This window comes from Struthio camelus, chromosome 8 (genome assembly GCF_040807025.1).
Source record: "Struthio camelus isolate bStrCam1 chromosome 8, bStrCam1.hap1, whole genome shotgun sequence".
Classification (NCBI taxonomy): Eukaryota; Metazoa; Chordata; class Aves; order Struthioniformes; family Struthionidae; genus Struthio; species Struthio camelus.
In genome coordinates this window covers 32,888,603-32,905,301 of record NC_090949.1, presented here as the reverse complement: position 1 = coordinate 32,905,301, position 16,699 = coordinate 32,888,603, and the positions used below count along the sequence as shown (strand labels likewise).

The 16,699-nt window shown below is 41.6% G+C and overlaps 1 long non-coding RNA gene across 1 annotated transcript in view; it reads right to left on the bottom strand.

Moving 5' to 3' along the window:
• Positions 1-16,699, bottom strand: part of LOC138068058 (uncharacterized) — a 114,445-nt gene that overhangs the window by 80,283 nt on the left and 17,463 nt on the right. The window contains exon 2 of the long non-coding RNA XR_011142624.1: positions 2,291-2,454. This is a non-coding gene — a long non-coding RNA (uncharacterized lncRNA). The remainder of the gene's footprint in view (positions 1-2,290; positions 2,455-16,699) is intronic.

The following is a 16,699-nucleotide window of genomic DNA, read 5'->3' as shown; positions in this document are numbered from 1 at the left end:
GCTCAAGAAGTTCACATTTTTAACAGAATATTAGTCTACTAAAGTCTACTATTATCCTAGGCTCTGGACACACAGATAGAACTGTTTAAAAATTAAATGGTACACTTTAAGACAGTGGAAGATGTCCATAATTGTTTTTTTTATTTTTTAAGAAAAATATCTGGAAAATTCTACATCTATCAGTTACCTACTTGCATAGGAAAAACAAAAACAAAAAAAGAAGTCTCACTTCCTCCAGGATTGAATTCTTGGTCCGTGCAGAATCAACGTGCAATGTTCCCAATCCTGCTTTCTCTCAGTGCATAGGAACTCAAACCCAATGCATGCTAAATGACACGATACTGTGGGGGATAGTCTGTCCTACTACTTCTGCAAGAGTTACAGAGAAGAAACGCTAATGGAAAACCAAAAAAACATAGCCCCTTTACTGTACCTTGATAATAACATTTTCTTTCACTTTCCCTGGGATCTTAGCTTATCTACCTTTTCAGGCCCCAACATTTAAGTATGCTACCTTTTAACCATCAGAGATTGGACTGACACAATTACTACCTGATTTTCAGTGAAGGCATTTATCATGTATATTCGTGTAACTCCCATTCATTTAAAAAGCTTGGGATTGGTAATAGACAACAAAGAAAAGGAGAAGAGAGCATCATCGGAGAAGATGCTCAATTAATAGTAAGATGACACTTCACATTTCGAGTGGAAGAAATGTTTAAAGTCACATCCAGCTAAGCATTTAGTGCTACAGTGCAAGCCGGATGGATTTTGGATACCAGAATCAAAATAGATAAGACACGGAACCCCTGGGTAACTGGACAGTTTCTGCATTCTGCATTAAAGAGTCACCCAGTGAAATATGTACAGAGTTTTAAGAATGGGGACCACTGGAAGCCAAAGGAATACGTGGCTATAGTAATGCCCTCTCATTCCTTCCCTCTGACCCCTAACAGCTTCAATAGCCCCTTCCCTCATCCCAGTTTATCTTCCAGTATGAAATGGAAGAGGCAGATTAGAAATTGCCTTTGGGCTAAAGAAGGTCTAAAATCCACCTCTTTCACTTTTCACCAAGTACTGCAACTTGAGGTTTATTATGGAGAAAACAGTCACTACTGTGACTTCTTCTGGCTATATTTTAAAAGAAAGGCTAGCCAACGGAGCAACTCAACACCAAAGTGCAACAAACTGCTTTGGACTGTGAAGCACAACCTCACAAAGCTGGTTAAACACAGTCTGCAGGTACTTTGAGTAACCTGAGGTAACTTGAGGGGAAATATTTCAGACACTCTTTTCTCTTTGATATTTCTCCTGGCTGCTTTCGCAGCCCTTTCTGCAAGCTGGTTGTCATCAATCCCCGTTTTGGGTGTCTAACTCTTCATTTACTGCACAACTGAGTACCTAACAAACATTAGAAATGATGATACAGAGGTTTGCTCGCTACTTTGGTAAGTGTTCATCTGCCATTAGTAACTAACTACTCTTTAATGCATAACCAAGTTCCATTTCTTCTTCCCAGTGCACTGTCAAGGTTGTATTACTGAGGAGTGTCACAGTGCAGGCTGTAAAAACAGAAGGACTTTGCCTACTAGGAGATACAAGGTCACTGAGGCAATAGTCATTGCTTTCTTCTGTGTAATTAAGTCAAACTTAGCCTGTGGATAAATATACAGGTCCTTTGCCCTTCAAAGTTTAAAGTAAATTTGTCTTAAACTACTGCATTGGCTTACATTACAAGATAAATTATGAAAATTAAGTTGGCCTCAAAGCATAGGTTTGTTTAGCTGCTCTGGGCATGAACTATTTCAGTTGGATTCTGTTTTCCAGACCACCTATCTCCCTCACCAGGAGGATGAAGAGAAAATAATCAAGATGGGCTGGAGCCTATTTAGACAACTGGTGAGCTCATTGCAAAGGGGTCCCTCTGTTCAAAAAAAGAAGATCCATCAGAAAGGAAACAAAAAACTACTAAAGGCTGAAAATGCTACTGATGCAATGACATGATGTCATTGGGCAGAAAGGACCAGGAGCACTGCTTTAACAAGGAACACAGCATATGATCAGCTGGTCTAAGCTAGTCACATCTGGTCAGCTTTGCCCCCCATCTCTCCAACCTCAGTTTGTCACCACCATAGCTTAGCTAGCCTGTGCTCACAAAACCAGTCATGACTAGCAGCAAAAGAGACAGTTCCAGCTTCCAAACCTGACAATGTACAGCCAAAGTATATAAAGTGCATTTACATTTAATGTGCATTTACTCACTGACAACCTACATCTTTCTTTTTCTTACCTCATCCTTGTCTCTCTCTCTCTGTCATCCATAGAGCCTTGTCTTGTTTCTTGCCTTCAATATCACATTTATGTAACTGCTTGATCTTGTGCATAGTATTGTGTACTACAGTTCTCATCAATCCAATTAGTTGACAGCGAGGATCCCAGTGCCCTTTATGAAACCTGTAAGCAATTATAGTTGCAATTAATATGAATCTATCAATATAAACTCTTGAACTTTACAACCAAGCAACGCTCACATCTACATCTCAAATTTTGTTTAGCAGCAACTGACTCAAAAAAGGAATGGTATTGAAATATAATATTGATATAGTATGTCCTATATCAGCTCTAGCAAGCGGGAACTAGTAAACTAGAAAGACACTTCTGTAATGGCATTATCGCACTGTTATTTAATTGAGCCTTTCAACTTCTTTAAAAACAGCAAGTCAGTCATCTGCTCCCTTCAACTTATGTAAGTCCAGAAATACAATGCATCTAACTCTTTTTCACAAATGCTGCTCCATGTGTTGAGCTATCTTTTCAAGTTTTATGACAGCTCCTCGAAGGTGACCAACTCCTCTTGAGCTTGTCAGCAAACTTTCTTTAACGGCGTTGCTGCTACCTCTTTTAGACAATACAGGGACTCTTCTCAAAATTGTGAGTGGAACTGGTTGCACCTCACTTACATTTGCAAATGTGCCCCATTTTGGGTTTATGCCTAGACCTGAATAAGAGAAAAAAAAAGAAAAAAAGAATGTATGATCTCATGAACCTTGAGAACAGAGGCCCAGAGCATCTTATGAATGACAGCAGCACTCTTAAGTCTGGATTCTAGCCTAAGTTTTCAATCCAAGAGGACCAAGTGATGTTTGGAATTACATAGTGAAGAATCTAAACTAAACCAGGTGTCTTCTTAGTTTTGCCAAAAAAATAGTTTGACACATACTAACTTATAAATAGATGGTTCTGCCAGATCAAACAATGATATATTGCACTGGCCACTCAAACAGCCCCAACAATGAAGCAATTTTCATGAAGATGCAATACTTTTTACTTTTTTAAGTTGAAAATAATAAACAGATTGGCTTGTATTATCATGAAAAATGTGCTAAAGGCTAAGGTCTGTGAAGAAAAATCTGACAAGTCATAGGTCATAAAAGTTTCAGTTCAAGCTTGTTCAAACAACAGTGAAGTAAATTATTGCTGAAAACTTCTTTCAGAGAGTTCCTCTTTGATTGGGTCTTGTTTTTAAGATGAGCAAACACTTTAAATGTGAGCTATTTCCATTGTTTGTAAGTAATAAACAACAGGTTGAACAGAAAAGCAGAGACCATAGGTCATTCCCCTTGGTGCAGAAGAAAGGCTACACACACTGTTTTCTTCCGACTGCAAAATATCCTTTACCCAACTGTGACTGCACACATCTCCTGCCCATGCACAGGCACCTAAACGGGGAGTTCTTAGCATCATACAAAGTTTTTCTTGCTTGCACAGGTAAAATCCATAGCTCCAGCTGGCACGTAGGAAAATCAGACTGGCCAATACACAGCAAATCGGACTGACTGCAACATAATCTGTCAGCAGTGAGGTACTTTTGGAGAGTAAATCTTTTTCTAAGATTTAACTCCCTTTATTGGAACTGTTTGCCATTCAAAAGGAATTCATTTTGGTTCTTTTTAAAATAAGACTATTTTGATCATGGTGAGCAGGTTCTTTCTCAGGACAGAAATAGCTGTGAGTGGAGATAATAAGTATTAACTACAACAAGCCACAGGACCAAAGAGTGCCTTGCACTTACAGCCTCGGCAGCAGAACTGTTCGGTGCAAGTGATTCACTAAGAAACCTCTTTTTCCTGGAGGAGAGAAGAGATGTTTGAACACGGTGATAAGGAGCTGACAGGGAACCAGCCACCCTCAAACGTTCATCTAAAGATGCAGGGGAAATCTCCTCCCACATTTAATGTCTTTGGGAGCCTTCCAGTCATTTCTTTCACTTCTGACAGTCTTCCAGCTCCCTAGGACTTTTTGGCCCTCCTCAATATCCTCTTCTTTCTCCTCCTCTGCCAAGAACAGTTCTTTTATTCTCAGCCCTGTTCTGCTTCCACTCAGAAGGTTCCTGGGGAACAGGCAGCAGGTGGTGCAGCATATGTACACAGCACTCAGCCTGTCACTTGGACGCATGCTGCTGTCAGCTGCACCTCTTCCTCTCTCAGAGACCCACTGGATCCTTTCAAACAAAGATTTTCTCCTTCACAGCAGCCGCAACTCTCTCCCAGTGGCTTTTTCTAACACAGAGGCCTACGGCTCCAGCATGTGAAAGTGCTCTAATGCACAGCATATACTTTTCCAGGCTCCACCGCAGCGTCAGGCAATACTTAATGAAACACTTAATTATCAGACCTCAAACCTTGGGATTTCCAAGCAAGACAAATACGTGTCCTGCATCAAGGCCTAGCTGTGCAGTCCCTCCTCTGCTGAACACTTGTTCCTGGGGATAGAAAAAACTAACAGCCTGAGAAACAAAGAAACTACATGAAGCATGCTTATTGACATGAATGGGACCATGCTGGTAACAATCTGTTCTGCTAGCATAAGGAAAGCTTAGTTACAGCATCCAAATAGCTGCCTGGCATCTGAGAAGCAAGGAACAAGATCTGCAAAAGGCTTTTTGGTTCCTAACTTCTGCTTCAATGCATCTGGAAGGACAAGCCCAAAAAAGGGAGGAGGAGAAGTTGCACAGGCAAAGTCTTTGGAAATGCCTCTCTATTAGAATGAGTGGCTTGAATCATACTATTGTTTTAGGATCTGCAAGGCATAAGTTCATTTGGGAGGGCTCCATAAAAGTCACTACCCCCTGTGTTACAGAGGCAGGGAGATCTATGCATTAGTCCAAGGGCTGGAATAGAAAATACTGAAATCATTGCACCTATTGATTACAGTAGTTCCAGCCAGAACAGGGAGACCTCACTGGGAGAGAGAAGAGTCTGGGATGACCGAGCATGAGCAATGGATGCTTATGAGGAGACACCACTGAAAAGGGATAGAAAAATTTTGATGAGATAAAGATGTGCAAATAGTAATGGTAAGAACAGTAAATTGATAGCCAAAGGAACTGGATTTTTTTTCTATTCTCTCCTGTTAGTATTTCTGATTTAATCAGCCCTGATCACTGCACTTGTCTTCTGTACTTTTCTTCCCTGCTTTTCCTCTGCAGTTAACAGGGATCTGGCCTGGTTTTCTGCTGTTTTTTAATTCTAGACTATTGCAAGGCAGCTGCAGCATGATGTATTCACTCCTTGGCACCAAGTGGACAAATGAAAGGAAAGGTGAATGAAGAGCGGGGCAACCTTTCCCCTACTCTATCTATCTTCTTCTCCATGCCTGGGAAACTAAGGCTTTTGCCTCTGCTACTGCTATTGGAGTAGCTCAGTGAAATACACCAGCAACTCGCACACATGCTCAGGCAGCTTAATTTCACTCTAAATTCCTAGTTTCCAGAAAGTGGGCCAAAGGACGTGCGTTTCAAGCCTTGGTGGTAGTATGCAGGTTTGACCCCATCCAGGTCACAGGGAAGCACAGAGGTTTTGCAGTACTGACCATTTATTTTATACTAAACACAACAACTTGCGCAGAAGTCAGAGTCACATCGCTTCTCCCTTCCTGTCTGCCAGTCACAAAACACTCATCTACTTTCTTTTACATTACAAATCTAAGATCTACCTGCAAAAAAAGAAAAGCCTCCAGCATGACAGAATGTGCAAAACAAGAGCAGAAGAGCTTAGGGCTGTTTGTAAATCCTTTGGTAGCTGGGAATTTGTGAGGTGGAAGGTTTTCAGTACTGATATGCTGCTATCTGAAATAGATTCTATGGTGCTCAGATATTTTTATCAGATCTGTAAAACCAGTAAAGCACAACAGTTCTGGTCAAAAGAACTCTTCCAGGGTGGAGAGAAAAACGAGAGACCATAGCTGAAGCATATCTGGTGTTGATCACAAGGAAAATAAGTACTACTTGCCCAGAGAAAACAAGATTTTTCCACTAACCTCTTCTCCTGCTTTCTCAGCAAATTTTTCTGTTTTCTCTAGTCTGCAGCCCTTCTCTAGCAAGTAAATCCAATATCTTGTGAGATCCAGGGAGAACAAAGTAAGCATTAGACAGACAAACAAGGAAGGGCTCGATTATCGTATTAAAATCCCCAAGTGCATTGTTTTAGCACAAATTTCACATTTGCTTGTGCATACTTTTAAGTGATTCCGTATTTTGTACCTTATAAATGGGCACCAGATGCCAGGGGGAATGATCAAAATTGCAGTGAAACCCGAGATCAAATAAGTTTTATCCTGGCCTAAACCTACTTAGCAAATATCATACAATTTTTTCTCCCCCAACAAAAAAACCTTTCTCCTAATTTGTCACCTTAAGTGGAGAAGGAGGAGCATGCATGCAAGTAGCAAGATCTCAAAGACTTTTTCACTCTTGGCCACTCCCCCTTTTGAGGAAATAAAGGTCTGGAACTATCCTTGTCCTAAAATCACTAGCTGTTTTCCTCTCTTAAATTTAAACATGCAACAGCTGTAAAAATGGCATCCAATCAACCATCAATTTTGCCAGTTTTGCAAGGTTCCCGCTCAGATTCCATCTGTCTCCTCTGCCACATTGTAGCGCATCAGAGCTGCTGAGAGGAGTCAGGGCAGAAACTGGCTCACTATCCATGTGTGTGGGCCAGCAGCCAAGTGATTCTACTTAACAAGCTGGCCACAGATCCACCTTTCATGTTGAAACATGGGGAGAATTAGGAAACTTTTTAAATTAAATAATTCTACATTGATGTTCTTCTGTTGTTTTTTCTTTCCCTGAAAACTTTTTTCAAATTTTTAATTAGAAACACTTTATTCCTCTCCTTTTAAAGCCTTCCTGGATTGAGTTAGTTGGATCAAAGAACAGCAAGTTCTATGCAAGAAAGATCATGTTAAGTTACTGAGTCTTTTATGAACTATCTGGCTGCCTCCAGACTGGCTACAATATTGTTTTGCCACCATGCAGCTGAACTGCAGAAAGACTGCAATCCTTTCATCAAATACTGCTTTCTAAGAAATAAGTCATTTTAGATAGAACCTGCTGTCCCACATTAATCTCAGAGTCTCTCAAAGAGTATTCCTAAATGTATTTTTAAAAACTGAGCATTTTGGAACTGCTATGCCAGAGCACTGTCATGAAGCCAGAGAGCCGGTCCCCACCCAAGCAAGGCCCTAGACAGCTTTCTAGAAGGTATAAGTTACCTTTGTCTTGCCGTAAAGCACAGAGCACACTGAGCTACTGGTGTTTCCCCTCCAGAACATCAGAGGATTTTCATTTTCCCACCCCTTAGACTGAAAAAAAAAATGTTATTCTCCAAATTTGCACCTTGCGTGATGTGAATTGTATTCTTCTTAATAGTTCACTAAATACACCCACTTTAATGAAATCTAAACAAATGTGCTAGTTAGTTCCTGATGCTTTTTCGTCCAATAGCTAGTAACTGCCAGCGTACAGAGAAGCAAAAGCCCACTGCTGACAGTGACCCCACAATATATCTCCATTCAGGACAAAACGTCACTCTCTCCATCCCACAGTGTGAGCTCTCCATGGATCTCACTACGTAGCTAGTCCATAAGGAACCTACCACCACCTAACTAGGATTCATAAGAGAGAAAAGGCTTGTACAGCACTAGCAGCAGCTCCCGCTCTACCCCCTAGGAGGTTTAGTAAGTACTCCCAGGCTCTGGAGGCAAGAAGACATGGTGTTTTCTCTCCATTGGCACTCCAGCCACCTCTGCTCTTCCCATGCTTCTGGAAACACTTTATTCCTCCTAGGCATGCTCAGAAGCCACCACAGCTTCTGCCATATCACAGACATGATTTTGTTTGCACAGGTCTCACTTCAAACTTGACACCTTCCTTACATGATTAAATGATATGCTTACAAGTGAGAGAGATATGATGGAACTGGACTTTCCCACCGTTTGTGCATGAGTGTTTTACATGGTCTGAACTGGACAGTGCCTGCCCAGTCTTCAGAAGCTGGACTCCTTCAGAGGGTCCAGCTCTAAACCGGAAGGTGCCTGCTGATCATAAAGGCATCCCAGCTACAACCCACCTTAAAGGACAGAAGAAGCAAACCTGCCAATGGCTGAGTGAGCATCAGTCTATTCACACTATGCTCACTTATTGATGTAAACAAAAGTTACAGCTTGCATCATGCTATTCTAAGCTGAAGGAAACAAGGGCCAAATACCACTGTGTGTATTGTTCCCTTAGGATCCTGGGATATAGCTTATCTCAGGCATACAGAAAGAAGAAACGGTATACAGGTGTCAAACTTCCAATTTCAGTATTCATCTATAAATGTTATGACAGAAATCCTTTCCCCTTTCTGTCAGGGAAAATGGCAATTTAAAGGAAGCCCCAGAAAAGATAAGAGAAGCTGGAAAACAAAAAAACAACTACTGCACCTCTATATTTGTATTCTATATGAAAGTCTTTCAGACCATGCTCTCTTTCTCTTTGGGTGGTGGGCTCAGTTTGCCAGCCTGCAATTCTGCAAGTGAGAGTGATGAATTTGCCACTTGATCTTAACAAGCGTTTGCATTCCACTCCCTGTTAAAAGACCTCTTTATTCTCCTGCTTAACTTTTGCAGAGGACCTCACAGGATCAAACTCTTCTATCACCTTGACAGCTATTAATGATTTGCACCATCAGAAGCTCAGCTTAGCATAGAAAACATTATTGGATGACCCACCAGCAACAGGTCATCACTATATATACAGCTCTTAATCCAGCAGTATACCTCTGATATGCCTTCAGAATTTGGTATTTCACTCAACTGTGTATAACTTTTGGACTCTCTGGAATTTAGACCATTTAACTTCAAAGTTTAGGCTCATTTGCTGGTGATGGGCAGTCTCACTGAGTCACTCAGTATGTTCACGTCTAACAAAGTCTGGTCCAGATCCTGTTTTCTGGGGTGTTTATAAGTACTCATGGGATGCTCATTGTACATCCCTCATGCATCAGACAGAACATCTCAAGTCCAGGTCTTACCTGGGACGACATGCTGGGATTTGGAAGCTGAAGGATAGATATCTCATTCCAGCTCTGTGGATGCACTTTCAACTACCTGATGACCAAAATATCATAGGCTAATTCCCATTTTCCAGGTTCTCTAGTGTGAATTTTGCTACCTCATTAACCTCCACAATACCACAGCTGGACAGCTACCAGCCCCCAGGTTGCTCCACTTGAAGATACTTCCAGATACTGATAGCCACAGCCAGATCTGCAGCCACAGTACAACTATCATTGCTCTTGCCATATCTTGCTAGGACTGGATTACCCAAGACTGCAACCCTGATGCAAATCAGTCATCGCAAATAAATTTATTCTCTGGTTAGCCACAGCACTCATCTGGTGTTTATAACTAAGACCAGTGCAGATATTAGCAAGTAGGTAGGTGCCTATGGCACCAGGCTGCTAAGGGTCAGCAGAATAGTTTTAGCCCCCTGTGGCTTAATTTGCCTGTGAGGATTAGCTGAAAAGCAAGACTGGCTGGGAAAAGGGCAGGATAAAAGCTTCTTGTAACAGCATTTCGTATAGTTTGAAAGAGGAGGGGAGAATGGGGGTCTGAATAGCCAGAGGCAAGGAAGTTGCAGCACTCAGATGAATGAGTGAATCCCTGAAAGAGGTAACGACTGAGGATAGCTAATAATGCAACACACAAGGACACAGCAGAGACAAGTTCTCCAGCATGAAATGTTATTTAAAAAAAAAAAGATCTGCAAATGAGCTAACACTAATGAAAACAAGGGGCTTGGAAATCGGATGGTGCAGGAGGAAAGGGGAAGCTCATGTATATATAATATGCTCCTCTTGCCCAGACCTGCTGGATTCTGACCTGCAGTAACATCACTTTTCCAGTCTTGGACTCCTGAACCTGCAAGCAGCCCTTCACAGTGACCTACGAAACCTTTGCTATCCAAACTTCATCTCCTTTGAACAGCCTGATAAGGGGCCAACCTGTGTAGTAGCTTCCACCACACCTCAAAGGGAGAATACAATGTTGCCTACAAAACCAACCGCACTTGTTACCTGAGGCAGCTTTTGAACTTTGTATGGAGAGGGTGGAATGCCCCCTTCTACTTAGCAGCAGAACAAAGGCCAGCCAACCTGTAGGGTTTCAAACCCGAAAGCTAAACATGAATGTGATTAATGTGCGGCTTTGAATTTCATGTATTATTGAATTGTGTATATTACACCAGTCTTGGAGGTTTTTCTCTTTTATACTACAACACAAATGTATGATCCATTTGGGAGGGGTGCAGAGAAGAGAACATCAAGCAAAAGCATTTCCATATGTACTTCCTAAATTCTCTGCCTGAAGGACTTGAGCAAGCTGGGATTTATTCTGTGTTCTACCAACCCCCAAAACCAACTTGAAACAGATTTAGTGAAGATGCACTGGAGCTCACTGCAATAGAAATGCTGGATGCTTACTTGATAGCCTCCAGGAATCCTTCCAGGTCCACCCCTTCCTGTGAATCTGATAAAGCTCCAAAAGATTATCAGAGTTAAGCTAATGCGCATGATGCTGGGTTTGAGGAGATAGGTTCCCCTGGTAAGAGTCATAATAATGATCACCTCTTGCAACCAGCGCTCAAACTCAAAGACAGAGTCCTTGATCTCATTTAAGTCAGTCCTCTGACAGGAGCCAGAAGGCTGGACCACATCACTCCTGTGTGATCTTGCTGGCTTCAATGGGATGCTGTGTGCCAGAAGAGTATTCTGGATTCTACTTTTGGGGAAATGGGGAACATATTTTTAGACACAGTTCATTAAGCCCATTGTTTAAAAATGAGGAACAACTTTAAAATGCACCTGGACATTGCCACTCAGGACTCTTTCATTCTCTCTGCAGCTTTGTCATAACACAAAGTTGACAAAGGTGCTGAGAAATACTTTAAAACTTTATTTAGGGCATGTAGTTCATTTCAATTAGAGTTTTTCCTTGGAGAGATCTTAAATACAGACTGCCAGATGGTTAATATCTGACACACACTACCTACTCTTCTGTCACAATGGATCTCCTTTTGCAAGTCCTGTGCATTTTTGTTTACTCATCCCAGCCTCTTGCTGTGCCATGTGTAGTTCTCGTTACATTAGTAATACTGTATAAAACTGAGCAACACATCCACAGAAATGATAAAGCTGCACAGTATTAATGCCCTAACACTTATTATTCTATGTTACAGCTTTGATTTCCTGAGAAGCACCTTCAAGTTTGCCTCAGACAAGACACTGATTTCTTACTGGTTTTCCCAGTCTCTAAAAACAAACCTTTAGTCTAACTCCTGCCACTATCTCACTTGGTCAATTAGTACCGCTGTTATTTCAGGTGTTAATAGTGTAATGGATGCAGTGTAATCATAGGCCACAGGGTGATGAGTTTATTAAGATCATTCTTCTACATCCAGTCAGTTCTTTAGGGAACTGTTTCCATTTTGAAATATCCAGTGGGAGGAAGGATTTGCAACTGTGTCATATACCACCACATGACTTGTTATGTTTCAGCCTACAAAGACTACTGTCAAGGTATCCAGTCTGAACTGGTCTTTCACTGGACACTTGTTACGGGGCTGGGCAGGGAGGATTTGGAAGAAATGGGAGTTGATATAAAGAGTTCCCCTTTTCCAAAGCTCCAATCTAGAGTATTTCTCATAGACTTCCATACATATTTGCATCTAGCATTTCATTTGCTTGTGGAATGGAGTAGGGTTACTACAGAAAAGCTCTCTGTCTCAAGAAATAGCTTCTGGCCCAGGACGATGACTGACCTTTGCTCTGAACAGAAATATGAACTCTATTGCCTTGGACACCTTTACGTCTTTGTCTCTTATGCTTTAGCCATTATTAATCTTATGATTTAGGAACATGCATATGGGTTTATCCTAACAGCACTAATAACTTTACTGCCTTGACAAAGCTTATTACAGAGCAGTGCTTCTTTCTTTGCTTCCCAATCAAAGCGTCCAGATAGTGGCTATGGGAACTATAACAGTGAATCTTAGACTTGATATATATCCAATACTAATTTTGTTAGATTCTTCCTGAAATATGCATAGAAAAAATATTGACCAGCTAGACCTTTTGGGAACAGGGAAGTCCAGAAGATCATACCATTGATTTGTGGCCTGAGATCAGCTCTGCAACTTTATGCTCAGCCTGAAATCTGGCAAATGTTGTGCACTCACATGGAACTTAGAGAATCTAGCTGAAGCTCTGGTCTCTTAATTGGAAAGACTAAACCTGCTGCATCACCAGCTCACCTTGGTTTAGTACAAATGTAATCCAGACAAAGCAGACAATCTCATTTCTGCCAAATGAGTGAAAACACCTGGTATGGTGCTTATCCTGAGTATAGGATTTATGCTAGGGCCAGAAGGACAGATGAGCTTGGAGCAGCAGCCTGAGCTAGAATGATTCTACAATTTTGTGATCCTAGATCTGGCCATAATTTAGAGGACATATGTGGACATATGATGACTTACTAGACCTGAAATCTGCCAGGATGAAGTTACTCCTCCAGAAAAAACACGTTGAAATGTTGACCAAATTGAGAAAGCAGAGTGATTTGGGACCTGTTCAGTGCTTCACTCTGTTTGGCTGACAGCACTAATCTGGCACCAGGTGCTCCAAACTGTGGCCTGACAAAGCAGCTTTCTGTGGATTTTTTAATTCTAGCACAAATCAGTGTTGCAGTCTATACATTTTGGTCAGGGCTCAAAGAACTGAAACTATCGCTACAGCTCCTCTGCAAAACAATGCTTGCAACCCTCACATATTGCTCTCAAGCCCAGAGAACTGCCTGTTTATTGGAGTCATCCACACCACTTTTGCTAGTGTCTGCCAACAAGGAGGCCTGACCTACATCTGAACTCATTCCAGGGATATTTTAATAAATCTGAAGTTTCCTAGTAAGTTCAAGTGCCTTTGGTTAGGACATCGCTGTCCTATGCAGATTGAACCACCTCTCCCATTTTTAATCTGGCATGGCTGGTCCTCCCCTAGTCTCTTAATTAGATGTAAGATGAAAAAATAGAGTCTGACAAGACCCACCGAGTGGCCTCTCTTTCTGATAACTGCCAAACACGTCTGCGTGGCTCATGTGGCTCCATTCTTGGAGGCTGATACAGGGGAGAGCTCTGCTCTTCTACATAGAGTTTTGAGGGGAAGCATTCTTCTTTCTTTCATAGATTTATTCAGACTCCAAACTTCAAATTCATCAAAGTTGTCATGGACCATTTGCAGGATGGGAATATACCGTGAGTCCAATCAGCATAGGTGTCACAAACAATTATCTGCTGCAGAATGATCCCAATTAGTAAACACCCCACTAACAGGCCACCTCCCCAAGGACATTGATTGCCTGTGACAGCGTTTTTTTCAGGTTGTCTGCTGGAAAACTACAACTCAAGCCTTTGCGGGCTGGCTTCTGGCAAACTCCTTGTTAACCCTACAAAAGAATCTACACATGAATATTTAAAATAGATTGGAGTAGAAACGTAAAGTACGTTGAGTTTTGTCACCCAAACCCTTTATAACAAGGTCTATTTCTCATCTGGAATAAAATGGAAATTCTACTCCCTGTCTTGGCTTGTACGAGGCATTCTGTGTTTTGATGTTTTGCTCTAGGCCTTTGGAACTAAATAAAGATTTCAATATAAACACTCCCTTCCACTTTCTCCTTTCTTCTCTCCTTTTCTCTTGGTGCAAAACTCTTAAAGAGTTGCCTGAAGGATCCAGCTCAGTGAGTGTTTGAAACCTAGCTGCTTACTCCTTGCTTAAGGCATGTTGCTTTTTATGCTGTATACCACTGTTTAGAAGAACAACCTTTAACAATTACAGAGCTATTTTAACAGATGGAATCACAGCAAGGCAGGAGTGAATGAAGATACAAAACTAAGCATTTTTTAATTTTAACCATGCATTTCTCTCCTGAAGTTGGACTGGAGAGTGATCAATCATCCCTCTCCACCCTGATCTATTATCAAATCAAAAGATAGCAAGCCCAAATCTGGGGTAACCCACAGGAATAATGCCACTACCAGCAGTGGAGCTGCACTGAGACTGAAGAGAGGAAAGAAAACAGAATTCTGCTTTCTGTTGTGTGTGCTCAGCCCCTGCAATTCACGCAATATGGGCCAGAGGACAGTTAGCTGCAGCTAAAATTCAGTATATGGTAGGCAGGGTCATGAGTACTGAAGAAGTTTGCTGCTGCAGCATAAGATCATGACGTGAACTCCCAGTTCTTGGATCAAGAGACTTCAACCAAATGGCTTTCACAGGCATTTTCTGCCCGTACCAAAAACATCTCATATTAGCATTACTTCTGATAATTGCAAAGGCTGTACTCTGGCCAGCTTTGTACATCCTTTGAGCAGCCACCACTTTAAATGCTGCAATACCAAAGCCATCATTTCATGCTGCTGTCAACAAGTGCCCCAGAAGAATAAACTGCCAAATGCCAGGTAAAGCAATATAAAAAGCCATACCTCAAGCTACACTTGAAATACACTGAGAAGTAGCAGTAAATTGCAATTTCCTCACCAGTGGCTGTTTAGAAAGACACAGGCAGTATTTGATATGAACTGTGTTGAACTCGGATCAGAAAACCCTCCAACCTTCTCCAGCCCCAGGAGCAGTGAGCCAAGCTCAGTGACGCAGGATTGTTTCAGGTTTAGCCCTTCCATTCTCACTTTCTGAATTCTGTTTGACAGTCCTGCTGGTGATGCAGGTGGAAGCTCATCCAGGGGTGGGGAGAAACGATGAACAAAGTATTCCCATTCTCTAGCCAGCTAGCCAGAGCTTTTTAGATGCAAGTTGTCTCGGAAAATGTACTGTTGGGGCACACTAAGGTTCCTTCTTGAACCATCCACAGTACATAAATGCCCTGCCTGCCTGCATCTCTCCAAGGACAAGAGCTGAGCATGGACTATGCATTAACAGTAAAGTCATCATAGTTGCACTCCTTGGATTGCGACTGGACAGCTTTCTGAAAAAGAATCTCGTACTGAACCACAACTGGTTGGGCTGGACAGTATTCATGTCTACTACAGGGTAGTGTAATTCCTTCTTCTGTGGGATTATTGGCTAAAATCTCATGACCTGCCTGTAGTGAAATCTTAGCCATAATCCGCAGAGTTCGATTATGGCTAAGATTAAGTTTCTACCTTATCAAAGGTAGAAAGACCGATCTGGTCATCCAGGCTACCTCCCAGCCAGCACAGACTTGCTCCCAAGGAATGGGCTTAAAGTGTCATATTCCATTTCCTTGTAAGTGTGCCAAGTTCTCCCATACTGCTCAGTAACTCTCCCACACCTCTCAGATGCTGTCAGGCTCTTGTAGAGCCTCCCTCCTTCACCTCTGGCCTGGGGTAAGCAGACTTTCTTTTTTAATATGTTGGAAAAAGTAGATTCATTTAACTCACCCTTCTTATTTTCAACACTGATTCCAGTTCAGTTAATTGATAATTTCCTGGCAGTAAATTCTATCCAAAATGTATCTTCAGCAGAGGTAAATTGCCAGACTTTGATAGCTTTCAATGGAGCTATACTGCTTACCCCAGTTTACAGTCTGGCCCAATATTCTAACTTCAGTCACCTTGTTGTTAGTCTATCACATGCAGCCAAGTAGGCAAGCCCAAACTATACACAGTTCACTTTGCTGTCTCTCACATTAAAGCTTTCAGTGTTCCTCCTTCCTAGAGAATTTTGATTTAAGATGTTTCTTCCCAGATAGATCAACTCATTTTCCCCCTCTAAACTTTCTTTAGCTTTCATTATTTCCATCCCACATTGCCAAACTTCCTGACTCCTGATGTATTCTATTTTCAAGGTCCTCAGTAAAGTCTGTACAACTATGACATCTAAAAATGTCTTTAAAATGCTCTTTACTGCTGTGCTAAATCACAGAAGGAGCCCTCAGTAAAACAGAAACACCAACAACTTCCATTAGTCGTGATGGTCCAAAATCTGCATGTTCAGAGTCATGTACCACTTGCCATTTCTACTAATCCACATGAGTGGGTTCCTATCCAAGAGAAGTCAAACAATCTGAGGGGAGGGCAAAACCTTGTAAGGCCCTGTGTGAAACACTTTACAGACACCAACTGCAATATATCTAATACAATCTCTTTGTCCAATAATTTTACCTTCACATGACTGAGGATGAAACTGCATAACTATTCCCTCCCTGCCTCTCCCCCAAGCACAATACCCTGCGGTTTGAAGCAATATGAGACTTAGTCCAAGAACTTGTCTCACTTTTCTCCCACGCTGGTGGTCCACACTAAGTATCAACTCTTTCTGCTTTAATTTTTTATTCCTTCCTT